This window comes from Triticum aestivum, chromosome 4A (assembly GCF_018294505.1).
Source record: "Triticum aestivum cultivar Chinese Spring chromosome 4A, IWGSC CS RefSeq v2.1, whole genome shotgun sequence".
NCBI classification, from domain to species: Eukaryota; Viridiplantae; Streptophyta; class Magnoliopsida; order Poales; family Poaceae; genus Triticum; species Triticum aestivum.
This window is the reverse complement of record NC_057803.1, coordinates 609,800,242-609,819,525: the sequence shown is the minus strand read 5'-3', so window position 1 is coordinate 609,819,525 and position 19,284 is coordinate 609,800,242.

Sequence of the window (19,284 nt, the reverse complement as noted above, 5' to 3'; positions counted from 1 at the left end):
TTGCTTCTACGACTATCGCTACCGCTTAGTGATAAAGTAAAGCAATTACAGGGCGTTTGCATTTCATACAATAAAGCGACAACCATATGGCTCCTGCCAGTTGCCGATAACTTCGGTTACAAAACATGATCATCTCATACAATAAAATATAGCATCACGTCTTGACCATATCACATCACAACATGCCCTGCAAAAACAAGTTAGACGTCCTCTACTTTGTTGTTGCAAATTTTACGTGGCTGCTACGGGCTTAGCAAGAACCGTTCTTACCTACGCATCAAAACCACAACGATAGTTTGTCAAGTTGGTGCTGTTTTAACCTTCGCAAGGACCGGGCGTAGCCACACTCGGTTCAACTAAAGTGAGAGAGACAGACACCCGCCGGTCACCTTTAAGCAACGAGTGCTCGTAGCGGTGAAACCAGTCTCGCGTAAGCGTACGCGTAATGTCGGTCCGGGCCGCTTCATCTCACAATACCGCTGAACCAAAGTATGACATGCTGGTAAGCAGTATGACTTATATCGCCCACAACTCACTTGTGTTCTACTCGTGCATATAACATCAACGCATAAAACCTAGGCTCGGATGCCACTGTTGGGGAACGTAGTAATTTCAAAAAAATTCCTACGTACACGCAAGATCATGGTGATGGCATAGCAACAAGAGGGGAGAGTGTTCGTCCACGTACCCTCGTAGACCGTAAGCGGAAGCGTTATGACAACGCGGTTGATGTAGTCGTACGTCTTCACGATCCGACCGATCCAAGCACCGAACGTACGGCACCTCCGAGTTCAGCACACGTTCAGCTCGATGACGATCCCCGGGCTCCGATCCAGCAAAGCTTCGGGGATGAGTTCCGTCAGCACGACGGCGTGGTGACGATGATGATGCTCTACCGGCGCAGGGCTTCGCCTAAACTCCGCGACGATATGACCGAGGTGGAATATGGTGGAAGGGGGCACCGCACACGGCTAAGAACGATCCGTAGATCAACTTGTGTGTCATGGGGTGCCCCCCTGCCCCCGTATATAAAGGAGCAAGGGGAGGGCCGGCCAAGGAGGAGGAGGCGCGCCCAAGGGGGGAGTCCTACTCCCACCGTGAGTAGGACTCCTCCTTTCCTAGTAGGAGTAGGAGAGAAGGAAGGGGAAGAGAGAAGGAAGGAAGGAGGGGGTGCGGCCCCTCCCCCTAGTCCAATTCGGACTAGGCCTTGGGGGGCGCGCGGCCTGCCCTAGGCAGCCCCTCTCTCTTTCCCGTATGGCCCAATAAGGCCCAATACTTCTCCCCGGCGAATTCCCGTAACTCTCCGGTACTCCGATAAATACCCGAATCACTCGGAACCTTTCCGAACTCCGAATATAGTCGTCCAATATATCGATCTTTACGTCTCGACCATTTCGAGACTCCTCGTCATGTCCCCGATCTCATTCGGGACTCCGAACTCCTTCGGTACATCAAAACCCATAAACTCATAATATAACTGTCATCGAAACCTTAAGCGTGCGGACCCTACGGGTTCGAGAACTATGTAGACATGACCTAGAACTATTCTTGGTCAATAACCAATAGCGGAACCTGGATGCCCATATTGGTTCCTACATATTCTACGAAGATCTTTATCGGTCAAACCGCATAACAACATACGTTGTTCCCTTTGTCATCGGTATGCTACTTGCCCGAGATTCGATCGTCGGTATCCAATACCTAGTTCAATCTCGTTACCGGCAAGTCTCTTTACTCGTTACGTAATACATCATCTCACAACTAACTCATTAGTTGCAATGCTTGCAAGGCTTATAGTGATGTGCATTACCGAGAGGGCCCAGAGATACCTCTCCGACAATCGGAGTGACAAAACCTAATCTCGAAATACGCCAACTCAACATGTACCTTCGGAGACACCTGTAGTACTCCTTTATAATCACCCAGTTACGTTGTGACGTTTGGTAGTACCCAAAGTGTTCCTCCGGTAAATGGGAGTTGCATAATTCTCATAGTTACAGGAACATGTATAAGTCATGAAGAAAGCAATAGCAACATACTAAACGATCAAGTGCTAGGCTAACGGAATCGGTCATGTCAATCACATCATTCTCCTAATGATGTGATCCCATTAATCAAATGACACCTCTTTTTGTCCATGGCTAGGAAACATAACCATCTTTGATAAACGAGCTAGTCAAGTAGAGGCATACTAGTGACACTATGTTTGTCTATGTATTCACACATGTATTATGTTTCCGGTTAATACAATTCTAGCATGAATAATAAACATTTATCATGAAATAAGGAAATAAATAATAACTTTATTATTGCCTCTAGGGCATATTTCCTTCAAACTCCGTCCCCACACTCCTTGAAGAGATGCCCCAAATATCCGTAGACCGCACACCAATCAGGAAGCCGCTCGTACTTCACTTTGAAAATTACTCGCTGGACAGCATCCTTCTTTTTGATCACTAGCGATACAGCGTTCTTTAGCGGTTTGGTAACATCAATCCTTACCCTGACACGAACAAAATTGCCTTCAAAATCCTGTGATTTTGGTTCAGCGTAGATAAATTCGCCGACTGTCGATGACAGAGCCTTGATCTTGGGGAAATAGCCTTATGGAAAATCATGGATCTGGATCCATATGTCAATTTTGTTTAGCTCTATCGTGGACGGCTTAGTGAAACCATCATAATGTGCCAACACCACCGCTTTACCTTTGTACGCCTAGGGTCCCTCCTCCATGACCCGTTCCCAGTCACCCAAGCAACCAAATTGCATGGTGTACAGATTCTCTTCAAGCGGTTTGATCTTGACTTCCTTCGCTAGATCCCAAGCAACCCTCATACCTCGATAGAACCAGTACTGGCTGTAGCTTTTCTCGGTGTGAACCCTAGCAATGGTCATCCATCGCGTCGCCTCCGCTGGCAACTCGTCATCTTCCACCACTACATCCTCAAGCTCGTCCTCTTTCAGTCCAAGCTCCTCCATCATGGCTTCTAGGTCGGAGGCCGTCGTGCCCGACCCTGAAGCAGTCTCGTCCATTGACCTCTTGCCCGTGAAACAGATGATCCGCGGGCGGGGTAACCCTAGCTGGCCTCCTCTACCCGCCGAGCGACGTCGGCGAGGGAAGAGGCGAGGGGAGATCGGTCTCAACGGTGGTGCGATCAAGATCGCCGCCGCCGAGAGGAAGTAAACCCTAGTAGTAGGGTATGGCCGAGAGCTCGGCTGTAGATGCTCTTAGGCGGAGGAGCTCCACATCTATTTCGCCATGCTTTTGTGTCAATGGGTCATGGAGCCCACAGGCGCCAGAGTACTGAGCCCAACCTGGTCCATAGACAGCCCGAGGGCTCTGACCGACTCCACCTCGCCAACTAGAGAATCGCCTAATCCTCAAAAAAAAAAAAAAAAAAAAAAAAGCTGTCCTCCCCCTTGGGGCTTGGGCGCGGCCTCCTCCTCCTCGCCGTTCGACGCGGCGGCGCTGCAGGGCCGGATGGGCTACGCGTTCCGGTCCCCGGACCTGCTCCGCCGCGCGATGACGCACGCCTCCTACTCGCGCGAGAACGGCCGGGCGCTGGCCGTGCTCGGCCTGGCCGCGGCGGAGTCTGTTGATCTTGGGTCAACTCTTGTGCAGCTGAAACAACATGTCACAGTGACAGAGTACTACACTAGTCTGCATTTGAGACAGCGCCGGATCCTTGTCTGAATTCACAGTGATTCGCAACCGCTGACCATTCAACTGGGGCAGCAATGCATGGTGAAAGTCTTCTAACTCAAGACGACGTCCAAGCTCTGGAAGCATTAACTGAAACCTGCACGGCTGGAGTGTTTGTCTAATTTCTCTGAACGAATGCAGTCTCTGGAGCTGCAAATAATCCAACCATGAACCATTCACTCACATATGCGCACTACTAGTTGCAAACCAAGTGATGATGGCTCTAGTTGACTTAGGCAGTAGCCACAACTTCGTAGATGAAATATTTTGTTCATCGTGCTAAACTTTCTCTGCCTGCCGGTCCTCCTGTTCAGGTGACTGGACTGCCGCATCATATGGGCAATGCATGCAATCTCAGTTCCGAGTTCAGAGCCTGCAGTGGTGGGCCACACTTGTAAAGTTGTAATACAGCCAGGCGTGTAGTATTGTACTAGTTGGGAGCTTATGATGTTGTGCTCGGGATGGATTGGCTTGAGCAACATAGTCCAAATGACTTGTGACTGCCTCGGGAAGTTGACATGATTTCTGCATGACAATAAGACAATAATTACTCTGAAAGGAGCCCAGACACCAACCATCAAACTATTTCTGCAGGCCATTTCAACGGAGCAATTAGAGAAGACACTACTTGTAACGATGTCTGGCTTTCGTTGATCTTGCATCTAGCATTACTTTGTTCGCCCCCACATCAACACCAGCCGACCTCTCTGCACTTCTAACAGAGTTTCAGGATGCTTTCGGTACACTTGCAGGACTGTCGCCTCATCACACGTATGATCATGTGACTTTCTCTATAAATAGGACATAAACCACCCAATTACAGACCTTACCACCACTCGACTCAGCAAAAGGATGAAATTGAGCGGCAAGTCGCGGAGATGGTCGCCGCAGGTATAGTTCAGCCTAGTATGAGTCCAGTCTTGGCTCTTCCTGACTTCAGCCAGCCACTGGCAACTGAAACTGATGCAGGATACTAGTATTGGTGCTATTCTATCTCACACAATCATCCTATTAGCTATCTCAACAGAGCCAATAGTTCAGCCCAGTACGAGTCAAGTCTTTGCTCTTCCTCACTTGGGCCAGCTATTGGCAACTGAAACTGAAACTGATGCTTTTCTATCTCACACAACCATCCTCTTGCCTATCCCTGGGAATAGCCAGTCAGAAACTTCCAGTGTATGATGTTCATAAGTGGAAGCAGTATTTACGCAGGACCTTTTGCTATCATCACTGATCAAAACATCTTTTGTCACCTACAAGATCAACATCTAACATCAGAGTTGCAACACAAGGCTATGGCAAAGATGGTTGGACTGCAGTTTCAATTCAAATATCACATAGGTTCAGAGAACTCTGTTGGAGATGCTCTGTCTCGAGCAGGACAGTTGTATACAATTGTAGCTATGTCAGTTTATCAACCAACCTGGATGCAGGAAGTGTTGAATTCTTATCAAATTGATGGTACGACAACTGAGCTTCTCACCAAGCTAGCACTTCACAATTCGGACGATCAGGCTTGTTCCTTGGATCATGCCTCATCAAATACAATGGATGTTTTTGGATTGGTAACAGTTCTGCACTTGAGAGCAATTTGATTAGTGCTTCATGATAGTGCAATGTATGGTGTTCGTGCAATGTACCATCGTTTGTCCATATATATTATTGTCTTGTCATGGTATGGTATGAAGAAACATATGAAGGAATGGGTTAAACAGTGTAAGTCTGTGAGCAGGCCAGACATGAAGGAGCAGTCCTTGCTGGTCTGTTACAGCCATTGCATGTTCCTACTCGTCCTTGAAAGCACTATGGATTTTATCGATGGATTTCCCAAGTGAAGTTTGAATGTTTTGAAGTGGTTTTGGTTATCAACATTTTCATACGGCTCCACCAGTGGCTACAGTCTTTGTCAATAACATTGTCTGGGGGTAGCAGCGCATCGCTTGGAGCTGATGGCGTCGAGCCAAATTCAACCAGTCTTCCACGTTCCGGAACTGAAACCATTCCTGGCCAATTATACTCCGGTATTATCTGACCTTCCGGAAGCAATGCTTGAGCGGCGCCTCGTCATGAAGGGCAATGCGGCAGTTCCCCATTCTATAAGTGTGACGGACGACGATCACTGGACCTTGGCCCACCTATCGGGCTGATTTTTTCTCTAAAAAAACCTATCAGCGTGATTAATTGTGACGAGCCTGGGAGGCGTGCGGCGTGTGTGCGAGAGACTATTTGAACTTCCATGTAGGAAAACGTCTATTTTAAACCCTGAACTCGTAGAGGTTTGGCGAAATGAACCCTCAAGTCAAAATCCCGGTCGATTGCACCCTGAACTACGCAATCCCGGTCTAAATCGAACCTTGACATCGTTTGAGGCATAAAAACGCTGACGTGGCAGGGATTTGTATGGCTCGTGGGCCAAGCAGCGGTAATATTGACTACGGCGCGCACTGGGCCGGCCCATTGTATATTTTTTTTTACGTTTTTCTGCAAAAACTTTCAAAAAATGTGCATCGTGATGTTTCGAATATTGGACTACGGCGCGCACTGGGCCGGCCCGTCGTATTTTTTTTTACGTTTTTCTGCAAACACTTTCAAAAAATGTGCGTCGTGATATTTCAAACACCGCACCTCACAGGCAATGTACGAAGCGCGCTAGCCATCCGGGACAAGACCCGCTTTCTGATAGTTTAATTCTTTTATTGTCTTTAAATAATGATTATTTTTGTGCTAGATTCCAGCTTGTTTTTTTTGGCCGGTTTTCTTCTGTTTTTCTTCTATTTTCAATTTCGTGAACTTTTCTCGAGTTGGTGAACTTTTTTTTGAATCTTTTGAATTCGTGAACTTTTTTCAAATTCAATCAACCTGTTTTCAAAACAATGAAATTTTGTACTAAAACAATTGTTAAATAGCACTGTTTTCGGATTGTAATCAGCAAAGTATTCTCAGTCCATTGGTTTTTTTGCATCAAGTCTTAAGCTGTCGGAGCTTTGGTAGAATCCCAGCCAACCCATTTGTATTTTTTCGTCTGTTAAAAATGACTTTTCTTTTGTTAAACTGCTAAAAAAAAGGTGCACGCATAAGGTGTTTTGAACTCGCAACCCCCCCTTGTTGGTGCAAAAACTGTCTACCAAGCACGCCGCCTCACCTCTTGTGAATATTTTATCCCAATTTCTTAGTTTTTTCTGTTTTTATCTAATGCGTGAAACTTTTTACAAAACTCATGGACTTTTTTGAATCCGTGAATTTTTTCAAATCCTCGAACTCTTTTTTTACAACTTTTTTCCAAAATCCACGAACTTTTCTTTTGAAAATTTGTGAACTTATTTTCAAACAAATTGAACTTTTTCTAAATCCATGATTTGTTTTAGAAAAATCGTGACATTTTTTCCTTTTGAAAATTTGGTTCAAGAGTTTTTTTTCGTTTGGTATTTCCTACTAAGATGACCATGGATTTAGCAAAAAATTGAAAACGAAAAATAAAAATAAAAAGAACAGATAAAGAAAAGGAAAAGAAAGAAGAAAAAGAAGAAACAGGGAGGAAGTGAACAATTACGTGCTGTCCTGGTGGTAGCTTCTGTCAACCAACAGCAGGAGGTCTTGGGTTCAAGTCACCCTATGTGCTCTTTTTTGCCTTTATAAAGGATAAAAAAAACTGCACGTTTTAATAAAAGGGAAAAAACTAAAGCGGGCCGGCCCAACGAGAAACAGTTCGAAATGGCACCAATCCCGGCCATCCTATGACACGTCGATGATCCTGGTTTGCCAAACGACGCCAGGGTTCAGTTTAGACCGGGATTGCATAGTTCAGGGTGCAATCGACCGGGATTTCGATTTGAGGGTTTGTTTCACCGAACCTCTATAAATTCAGGGTTTAAAATGAACTTTTCCCTTCCATGTATGTATCCAACAGATAGATTACTCTGAAATGAACGGTAACATATGAATCTCACCTCTCTCTCTCTCCCTCCTTCCCTCCCTCCCTCTCCCTAAGAGCGGCAACCAGCAGTGGCACAGGAGTGGTGGCAAGCTCCGCACGCGGCAGCTTGCTGGAGCGCTAGGCACGCACGCAAATGCAGCGACGGCGCAGACATCACGCACACATGCCACGGGCCAGCTCGTGGTCAGCTTGCTCAGGTGACGCCGCGGGCGCGCGAGCTCCGGCCAGAGACGGACGTGGGCGCGAGCTCCTGCCGTGGGTGCGAGCTACGGACACGGGCGTGCAAGCTCCAGCTCGGAGCGGCCGTGGGCGTGAGAATAGCCTTGGTCACGGACGCAAGCAGCCTCGGTCACCTCGTGCAGGCGGCACGCGAGCTCCGGCCGCCGGGCACGACCACCGGTCGCGGGCTGCGGGTACGGCAAGGCGAGCACCGGCCATTGGCGCGAGGAGAAAGATCAAAGAAAAAGTGCGGATGACATGTTGGCCTGTGGGCTAGCTACAATAGTGTCCGGGCATGACCGCGCAGTCTCATATTGCCCTCACATCTGAGGCGGGTCTAATGTACGTCGGTCAGTCAGTCCGGACATTTTTTTTTTGCCTTTGTTTACATTTCTAAGATATTGTAAAGAATTTATTATATACTTCAAGAAATAATTTAATAATTTACTGAAAACATTCATTATATATATATTTAAAATGTTATCACAATGTATAAAATGTTTGCAAAACTTTTATAAATGATGATAGTATTAAAAAAATGTGTGTGAGATTGTTTAAAAATGTTCATGTGTTTCAAAAATATGTTCGTGAAATATTTAAAAAATATTTATACAATATGAAAAAATGTCAACGTAGTTTAAAAAATAATTGTAAGATTCAAAATCAATGTGTGCAACGTTTCAAAAATGTTCACGCATTTCAAAATAAGTTTTGTATATTTTTAAAAATGGTTGTGCAATGAAAAAAAATGCTCACATGTATTTGATTTTTAAAATATGTACTCAGAAAAAGGTTCAAACATGGATTTTAATGAATGAGCATCATGTATTTGAAAAATGTTCAACGCATATAAAAGAAAAATCTTCCACAAATAAATGAAAAATGTCTGTACTGAAAAAAAGTAGATATGCATTCAAAAATAAAAAGAAAAAATCAGAGAAAATCAGTGCAGAAACGAAGAATTACCAACGAACAAAACTGAAGAAATGAACTAAAAACCGAAAGAAAAACCAGAAGAAAGCCAATAGAAAACCAGTGGAAAATTGAAACAGAACCGTGTGACTGGGCCGGCCCACTAGGAGGACTCCTTGAGGTGCCGCTATGTACATGTCCTCGTAGGCGATGTATAGCTACCAGCATCAATTGACCGATTTTGTTTTAGAGAAGGACAAAAGGAGGAAAAGGCTGGCCCACCTAGCGGTTACGTGCATGTTACCCCATGCGCATCCCTCATTGACTTCATTGTTCTATTTGGTTTTCTGGTTTTCATTGTACGCAGAGGACAAATGCTTCATCTACATAGAGAGGGGCCTCACGATGTTCGTACGGATCTAGAACTTGATGAGGACGATATTGAAGAAGCACATGCCCGAGTACCTCTAAGAGAGAGGTGTCATATCTCGACGCGGTCTAGTAGCAAGCTGGCCATGTCAGAGCAAATAGAATGGTTTAGGAAGCCATTATAGGCCTTGCTGAAGAAGTCGTTATAAAATGTGCCCATCCCGGCACTTGTTGCTATGCAATTGAGTGGGTGACCTAGTAATTCTTCCACTATGTTGTTGTTGGTTCTTCTAATTTTTGAGCTGCAAACCTTAGGTTCTCAGCATTTGAGCTTCCAATAGTCACTAGATTCTTGTTCATGAACCTGAGTCAATCATCTGCCACTATTGGCTCAGATGAGCTCGAAAACCTGGGCAGATGCAGCCTCATAACCCTTGAGTGTGTTGCCTTGAGTGTGTTGCCTTGTGGTGTTGTTCCTCGGGGAGGCATAACGTCCCCGTCTCCTTTCGCCTAAAATGTCCGAACGACGACGAAACCTGGTACATTTCCCCATCGATATCCCTGTTGACAAGAAGAAAAGAAAAGGCTGGTTTACGTTTGGACTTACAAAACTTGGTGTTATGATTTTGAAATTAACTAAAAAGTATATATAACCACCTAAATAAATCAAGCCTTTCGAAGAGCGGAAAAGACTGTGCGCCAGAACAGCCAAGTTACAGTCTTGTGCAATATGAGCGAGATGGACGAGGCTTCTCTGCCGTTCGGCAGGGTGCCGTTCCATCAGTGACAGGTGGGCTCATTGAAAAACAGGCCCACATGGCAGTGCCACAACTGCAGGCGACATACGTCAGGGGAGCCGCTTCCGAGCGAGATAAATAAAGCACCTGCAAGAGACATATTTCTCTCCATGATGAAAATAACCATTATTCCAGTACTTCCACGCCACAGGAACATTTCTAGAGTTTAATTTCAGTGGAACCGGACCCAAAAGGGTGGGCATTTTTGGACGCGGTTTGATAACTTGTGTGACCCACGGGTGATGTCCGGTATGGTTATGTCTCGATGATGCCTCTTGGGCTCCCATTGTTCTTGTAGAAACGACCTGCCATTCACCCACAGAAAAAGAAAAAAGAAAAAAAAAGAAACTATCTGCCATTCAGTTCTTGACCATTTTGATTTTTGCATGCAGAGGACGAATGCTGCATCTGCATAGAGAGGGGCCTGGCGGCGTCCGTCCAGATCTAGAACTTGATGAGGACAACATTGCAGAAGCACATGCCCGACTACCTCTGAGAGAGGGGCGTCGTAGCTCGAGGCGGTCTTAGCAGCAAGTTGGCCGTGCCGGAGCGAAGAAAGTGGTTCAAGGAGCACGGACATGGCAGTGTCGGGTGACGGGGAATTAGGGGAAAATGTCGAGCGGCTGTAGGCGTTGCTAAAGAAATTGAAATTGTTGTAGTTAAACTTGTTTCCCTGGTTTTGAATTCTGAATTTTGGACAGAAGAACAAGGGATTTATTGGGTGAATCTTGAACAAACGGAATTGGACTTGCGAAAGCAACCGCCTCATTTCACTCTAATCTAATAATCTAATTACTCTCTCCGTCCAAAAATACTTGTCATCAAAATGGACAAAAAATGATATATCTACTATATTAACCCCGAAACCCCTCTCGACGCGGAATCCCCAAAATCAAAATCCCCGCCCAATCTTCCGCCGCCCGCCCTCTCCCGCCGCCATGTCGCGCCACCTGCTTCTCTTCGTGCGCGGCGTGCTCCTCCTGCTCGAGCGTCGCCGCCGCCGCCTCGCCCAGCCGCCGTCGGGCCCCGCGGAGGTTCTGCGCCTCCTCCTCCCGCTGCTCCCGCACGGCGCGGCCGCGTCGGCGAGCGACAGCATCGTCGCGCTGCTCCTCGCCGCGGCGCTCCGCCGCCTCCCGCGCGCGCCTACCTTCGACGGCCTCGACATGGAGGAGGAGAGGGCGCGCCAGCTGCTCCTGCGGCTCGTCCTCGCCCGGATTCTCGCCCCGATCCACGCGGACGCGGCGGCCGGAGTTGTTGCGATGGCGCCACAGCACAACGTCCTGCTGGATCTGTACCACGAGGCCGTGGCGGGGGGTTTGGCGCGGCGACTGCTGCTCTTCATGCGCCTCCTCCTCGCGCCGCAGCCAGCAGCAGGCCCGGGCGACCTCGCCCCTCTTCAGCGCGCCGCCGAGCCCGAGCAGCAGGAGTCGGAGGCCGGGACGACCCTCCTCGCGGTCCTCTTCACAGCGGGGATCCGCCGTCTCCCGCGAGAGCCTCCGCTCGCCGTCGACCTGGACGACACGCGCGCCGTGGAGGTGCTCGTCCGCGTCTTCATCGAGAGAGTTCGTGCGGGGGTCCACGCGGGCGCGGGCGGGGTGGCGGTGGCGGTGGCGGTGGCGGACGCGCCTACGATCCACGAGGCCGCGATCAACATCGACACGCTGATCTTCAACAGCCTACTTCACCGGGCCCGCCGCGTCGCGCCGCCGCTCAGGGACAACTCGTTCGCCCTCCGCGTGCTGCTCCGCCTCCCTGCGCGCACCTTCGTCCGCTTGCTTCCGCCACCGGCCCAAGCCCCCGCCCCCACGTCAGTCCTCGGTGTCGTCTTCTACGCGGCTCTCCGCCGCGTCGATGCGGCCCTCCCGCTGGGCTCCGACGGCTTCCTCCGCGACTTCACCAACCTGATCGGCCCCTTCCCTTCAGCAGGCGTCTCCTTCCACCGCCCAGTCAGGACGACCACACGGTCCTCCTGCTCCCACCCCCGCCCCCGGCCCCGCTCGCCATCGACCCCTGCCCCGCGCCGATTGCCGCCGAGATCTGGCGTGCGGCTGCTGCAGTGCGCGCAGCCAGGACCGACACCTCCCGGGAGCACATCGTTCTGGAGCCTGCCGCCATCGACAATGAGCTTGCGGCCAAGGTCGACGACACGTCTGTTGCGGCGGAGGGGATCGCCAAGATTATCATTCTCACCAGTGTTGATGATGCCCGGGACATGATTCGGCGCCAGGATCCGAGCACGACAACTCCCATGGTGGCTGTTGACGTCCCATCAGACCTCTCTTGCGATGAGGCAGACGCCATCTTCCGCTACCTGAAGGTATCCGGGGCACTTACTGCTGTCTTACTTGGTCCCATATTATCACACATGCTCGAGTAGGATTGTAGTCAAATGTGCTTGGTGACAAGATTAAGATCTTCAACAATGTGAGCAGACAACTGAGGTGATTGATGTAGCCATTTTCGTGGAGATCCGAACTGAGAAGTGTAAACCGAGTAATTTTGGTTATGTTTCCTCGGCTTCTTATTTGTTGGTTTCAGCAGCTACAGTATGCATTTGTTAGTGTTTTGATGTTCCTTGCAGTTAACGGTTAACAGTACAATTCTGTAGAACTTGTAGTATACCCAGTAGCTACCTAGGCCAACCTGAAACAATGTGAAAATGTGCATTTCGCATTCGATCGGAGTATAACTCTGAATGTCGATCATGCACTTGGTGGGTGTTTTGCCTCACAGCCAGGTTCAGTCACTAAAAATGGGATGACCACAGTAGGTGTAAGACTTGAATTCTGCTTTTTCTGATGTTTCTTCACTTGGCAATAAATAGTGCAAGGAATGAACCTTGTACTATGAACTGAACTGAGTGATTGTTGGTTAATGAGTGTGTGTCCAGAGCTGAAGAGCTAGCTAACATGGTCAATAGCTAATGCTTCTTTTTTGTGCAAAAAAGGACTTGTATTGCCCATTATCGGCTGAATATTGTCTAAGAGTGTTATCATGTTTATGCAGATTATTGTTCTAGGAAACGCATTATATTGCCCAGAAATAAGTTTGTCCTGTCAAATCTTGTTTGTCTACAACAATTTTCAAACTATTTTCTTCTGTTTTTTTTTGGCGATGAAGAGTTGTGAAAACGGTGGATATGGATAAAGTATATTGTGCACGATGGATGATTGACATGCATTCTCTTCCGCTGTAACTGTACTAGTTCAGGCATGCACTTTCTCTGATTTGCAGAAAAATGAAAGTGCACATATGTTTCTAGGAAGGATATGCATTTCAACCCAAGCTCCATTCCAGATTTAATTCAGATGGAAGCCATGTTTTTCATTCATTCATTCATTCTCCTGATCGACCGCTGCTGCCGTCTTGTGTCTTCTTTCTAATGTTTTATGCACCCATATGTAATAATTTTGAGGGAACCCATATGTAATAATGAATCAAGAACATCACCCCATCCACAAGAACATTTTTAAACACAACATATGATGCAGCACAACACTTGTTTTAGCAAGCTAGTCATCATACATGCTTTACTATATTTGCCAGTCCTATCACGGACCCTTTTTTTCTGCAAGGAAACATATTTACTGTACTACAGATAAAATCATATGCATATGAATATATAGCACATCTATCGCTACATCAAAATATGAAGTACTACATTAGAGACCCAAGGACAGTCACAACACCAGATGCGTGACTCGTGACACAACAAAACACACTCAAACCGCAACAAATATTGGCCAAGGCAGCAACAAACAAACACTGCAAGTTACTGCATAATATCTCTACGGACGACTCCAAGGTCTTCTTCGAGAGTGAGAGTAACGAGAAACAGACATACTATATCTCAGGTGAGGTGACGCTGTTACAAGGCTGGACTAGTCTCTCCGCACAACCCATCAGACCAAGAATCCGCTCACTCACATCATGCGATCATGCAACTAAAAGATTAATTTCCTGCGGCTCGCCTTCTCCCCGACGCCCCCCCGGCTGCGAAACACCTCTTCCAACTTCACGTCCTTTACACTGAGCCTTCTCCATAATTAGTTCATCCGCTTCTCCGCTGAAACAAAACAGTCAAGTGCATGAAAGATACTGCAGAAGTGCGCATTCTCACTAAATTACCGGTAGTGCAAAGAAATTTGAACCGCCAAAATACATGTCCAACTATTCAGATTGCATATCACACTAACATAATACTCCCCCCGTTCCTAAATATTTGTCTTTTTACAGATTTCAAATGGCTACCACATACGGATGTATATAGATATACTTTAGAATGTAGATTCACTCATTTTGCTCCGTATGTAGTCACTTATTGAAATCTCTAGAAAGACAAATATTTAGGAATGGAGGGAGTATATATTTAGCAAAACAATCATATTTCTGATATCTTATGTTTAATGCTGCCATGTGACTCCTCAATAATAAAAGACACTAATTACAAAAGCAAAAAAGTTAAGATAGCAACATAGAAGAAAAATGCTCGACCATCTGTCCATGTTCATGATAGTAAATAGGCAAAGACTGGTAAGAAAGAAACAAATCATGTGTCCATGTTCATGCATTTATCAAAGCTTCTAGTTGGAAAAAGCCCCGACATATGCATCTCAGGTTTTGACTTTCATGCTCAAGATAACAATTTACTCATATACACAAAACTAAGGAAAAAATATCCAGTAGTCACAGCAGATTTATACATAAAACATCTAAGAACAACAAGCTCCCTTCAGAAGAATGTTTTGTAGTTGTACTGCATTGATCAGTGAACATACCTACTGTTGTAGTCGCAGGAGCCCACCTCTCCTCGGTAGCCTTTTTCTGTGTGTGTGGCGGCTCAGCTTGGGAACGGGAGGACTGATGCCTCCTTCTAGGTCAGCACCTCCTCATGGGCTTGGGCCCTAAGTGACAAAGCTAGATGGGCTTGGCCCATACCGGTTCAACACTCCCCCTCAAGATGGGTGGTAGATATCTATCATCCCCATCTTGTCACATGCCAAGTTACAGTCCTTCGTTCCCAGTCCCTTTGTCAAGCAATCTGCAAACTGTTGCCCAGAGCTGACGTGAGTAAGACTGATGATCCCAGCATCAAGTTTCTCCTTAATGAAGAAGCGATCAATTTCCACATGTTTTGTCCTATCATGCTGAACTGGGTTATTAGCAATGGCAATAGCTGACTGATTGTCACACCACACCTTCAAGGGTCCCTTCCTCAGAAGTTTCAACTCGCTCAGTAGGTACTTCACCCAGAGCATCTCACATAACCCTTGAGATAATGCTCTATACTCGGCTTCTGCTGTTGATCTAGACACAACAGCCTGTTTCTTGCTTCTCCATGACACCAAGTTTCCTCCCACAAACACACAGTAGCCAGAAGTTGATCTTCTATCATCTTGACAACTGGCCCAATCAGAGTCACTATAGCCATCCACCTCAAGATGTCCACTCCTCGCAAACCACAACCCTTTACCCGAGTCCCCTTCAAGTATCTCAGAATTCTGTGCACAATATCAAGATGCCCACTCCTTGGTTCATGCATGTATCTGCTCACCACACCCACGGCATACGTAATGTCAGGCCTGGTATGACACAAGTACAATAACCTCCCAACCAGTTTCTGATAATCTTCCTTATTCACCAGCTCGCCTGACTGAGCTGTCACTTGATGATTTTGTTCAATCGGCGTAGGGGCTGCACGACATCCCATCATGCCCATGTCACTCAAGAGATCCAAGGTGTATTTCCTTTGGCACAAAGATATTCCCTTCTCTGTCCGGGCCACTTCAATCCCAAGGAAGTATTTTAAGTTGCCCAAATCCTTCACCTCAAACTCATAGCTCAGACACCCCTTCAATCTCTTTATTTCCTCCTCATCATCTCCGGTGATGATAATGTCATCCACATAAACTGCAAGAATGGTGATCTTTCGATTAGAGAGTGAGTGTCTGTAGAACACCGTGTGGTCACCATTACATTGACCATACCCCATAGCACGGACAGCACGTCTGAACCTATCGAACCAAGCCCTCGGCGATTGCTTCAGTCCATACAAGGATTTCTTCAGCCTACATACCTTCCCCGTGGTCTGTGAAGTACCAAAACCTGGTGGTATCTCCATGTACACTTCTTCCTGCAACTCACCATGCAAGAAGGCATTCTTGACATCTAATTGATGCAATTTCCACCCAAAGTTTGCAGCACAGGAAACCAATATCCTTATTGTGTTCATCTTTGCCACTGGAGCAAACGTCTCGTCATAGTCAATTCCATAAGTTTGACTATATCCTCTGGCGACCAATCTGGCCTTATACCGTTCCACCTTCCCCTCAGGATTCTGCTTCACTGTATAGATCCACTTGCAACTCACTGCTTTCTTTCCTGCCGGCAATGTAGTTAGCACCCACGTCTTGTTTTTCCTCAGTGCTTCCAACTCTTCTATCATCGCTTCACGCCACTTCGGATCTTGCTTTGCAGCCTTCCAATCCTTTGGGATTGACACAGTTTGAAGAGAGGCAACAAACACTCTATAGGAAGGAGACAAAGCCTGACAAGACACAACATTTCCGATATCATGATCATCAAAAACCTCCGGTGGTAAAGCCTTCTGTGCCGCTTCACGTGTCCCCTTTCGCAACACAATAGGCAGTTCCACTGTGTCAGATGAGCTTGCACCACTGCCTTGTTGCTCCCCCTGCACTGACTGCTCCCCCTGCACTTGTTGCTCCCCCTCCTGCACAAGTGGCTGCCGCCGAGAATATACCAGACGAGTGTCAGATGAGTCATGCACCTGTGGCACTTGTGGCTCTCGTCGAGAGTACACTAGGGGGGTCTTCTGCCACCGATCTCGAACAGGGAGCTGGAGATTACCAATCTGAATGGAACCCACTGTTGGCTGGACCTGAACCTGCACATCACCATCAGTGAGAGTACCAACCTGAATTGTACCCACAATTGGCTGGACTTGAACCTGCACATCATTAGTGCCCACAGAATCCTCCTGAGTGTGAGATACAGCCTTCTCCCCCTCTTGACCATCCTGCACAGAGTGTAAATGGTCAAGCCCTTGAAACAACACACTTAGATCTGTTGGCTCACCATAGAATGGCTCAGACTCCCTGAAGGTTACATCCATACTGACAAACTTGCGTTTCTCTGAGGGACACCAACATTTATACCCCTGCTGACTAGAAGAATAGCCCAGAAAAATACACTTCACCGCTCGCGGATCAAGTTTTCCAACAGAAGGACGGTGATCTCGAACAAAACAAGTACTGCCAAACAACTTTGGGGGAACAACAAACTTAGTTTCTCCATATACTAGCTCACACGGAGATTTCATGCTTAGTATTCTTGATGGTGTCCGGTTGATCAAGTATGTGGCTGTCATAACTGCTTCACTCCACAAGAATTTGGGCACATTCATCGTAAACATCAATGACCGAGCAACCTCAAGAATATGCCGAATTTTCCTTTCTGCCACTCCATTCTGAGGAGGGGTGTCTGGGCATGTAGTTTGATGAAGAATACCTTGATCAGACAAATAGGCCCCAAATGTGTTGTTCACATACTCTGTCCCATTGTCAGTCCTGATCACCTGCACCTGCACCTGAAACTGATTCTTCACCAAGGCATGGAAATTCTGAAAACAGCTAAACACCTCATCTTTGTGACGCATCATATAAATCCAAGTCATACGAGAATAGCAATCGATGAATGTAACAAAGTATTTCATTCCATTCATTGATACAACTGGGCTCTTCCATACATCCGAATGAATAAGCATAAAAGGAGAGATGCTCCTAAGCCCCTTGCCCACATATGAGGCTCGTGTGTGTTTGGCATATTCGCAAGCATCACATGTCAACTTGCCCTTGCCTATCCCACACATAACATCCGGAAAGATTCTACTCATCTTATCAAAAGATACATGTCCCATCCTACAGTGATGGATCATCGCCTCCTTCTCCTTGTCCTCCATGGTCGCAGCACACACCAAGTCCGGCTGCACCTCCTGGTCCATGTACCAGAGCCCCCTACGCCTGGTGCCAGTCCCAACCGTCTGGCTCGTCTGGCGCTCCTGAATCACGCAACCGAATTTGTCAAGGATCACACGACAGTCAATTTGATCAATTAGAGCACTGAAAGAGACCAAATTGACAGGAAAAGCTGGCACATGTAACACTGAGGATAGGGAGATGGTCGGAGTGCACTTGACTGTGCCAACCCCTATGACAGGCTGGTTTGTGCCATCAGCAGTTTGCATTGTGCCCGTGTGAGACGGAGGGTGCTTATGGTAAGACTCAAACATGCAGGAATTACTAGCAACATGCTTAGATGCTCCAGAGTCAAGAACCCACTCTGGAGCACTCTCATTAGAAGCAAGACATGCCTCATCCGGATTACCTTCATCAATGGAGGCCCAGAGAGCAAAGTCTCCATAGTCAGCATCAGCTGCATCTTTGCCTTGTGACGTCCCAATGTCTCCTGCCACTGTCATGTGAGCCCTCTAATCCCCTAAGTGTCCTGAGTAGCCACCTCTACCCATAGAAGCCTGGCCCCTTAAGGTCCCTGAGTATCCACCTCTGCCTCTACCACGCCTGCCTCTGCCAGTTCCCCCTCTGTCGTATCCCCTGCCTCTGCCACGAGTTGGACACGCCCACTTCCAGTGACCTACCTCCCCACAGATATGACATTTGTTGGGATCGCTCCACTCCATGCGCTCAGTGACTGCAAATGTCGAAGCCGGCACAACCTTCATGTCTGCATGCTCAAGAGATAGCCGCACCTCCTCTTGAGACATTGCAACAATAGTCTCCTCAATAGAGGGCAGGAGAGGTTGGTGCAACAGGGATGCCCTCCTGCCATGAAAGCAACCTCTAAGCCCCTCCAACAGTTTCAGCACACGCCTGCGTGCAATCCACTTGCGCCCTGACTCGATGCAAGCCGCATCATAGAGTTCCAGAGGGTCACAGTTATCCTGCTCTGCCCACAAAGCCTGCAGCTCTGCCACATATGTCATCACTGACATGTCATCACCTTGATGCAGCCGACTGATCTTCCCCTCAATCTGAGCAATGAGCATGACATTGCCCTTACCTGAGTACAAGGTGGACAGAGTCGTCCATATCGCAGCGGATGTGGATAGCCCCTCCACAGAGCGTCCAATGGGGGGCACCACCGAGTTCAACAACCAGCCAATGAGCACAGAGTTTATGACCTTCCATCTCTTTCCCTCCACAGTAGTCTTGTCTCCTGGTTCAGCAACAGCACCCAACAAGTGCCCATCAAGCTCCTTCTGTTCCACAGCCAGCAACGCCCTTCGGGACCAGCTCAGATAATTGGTAGCC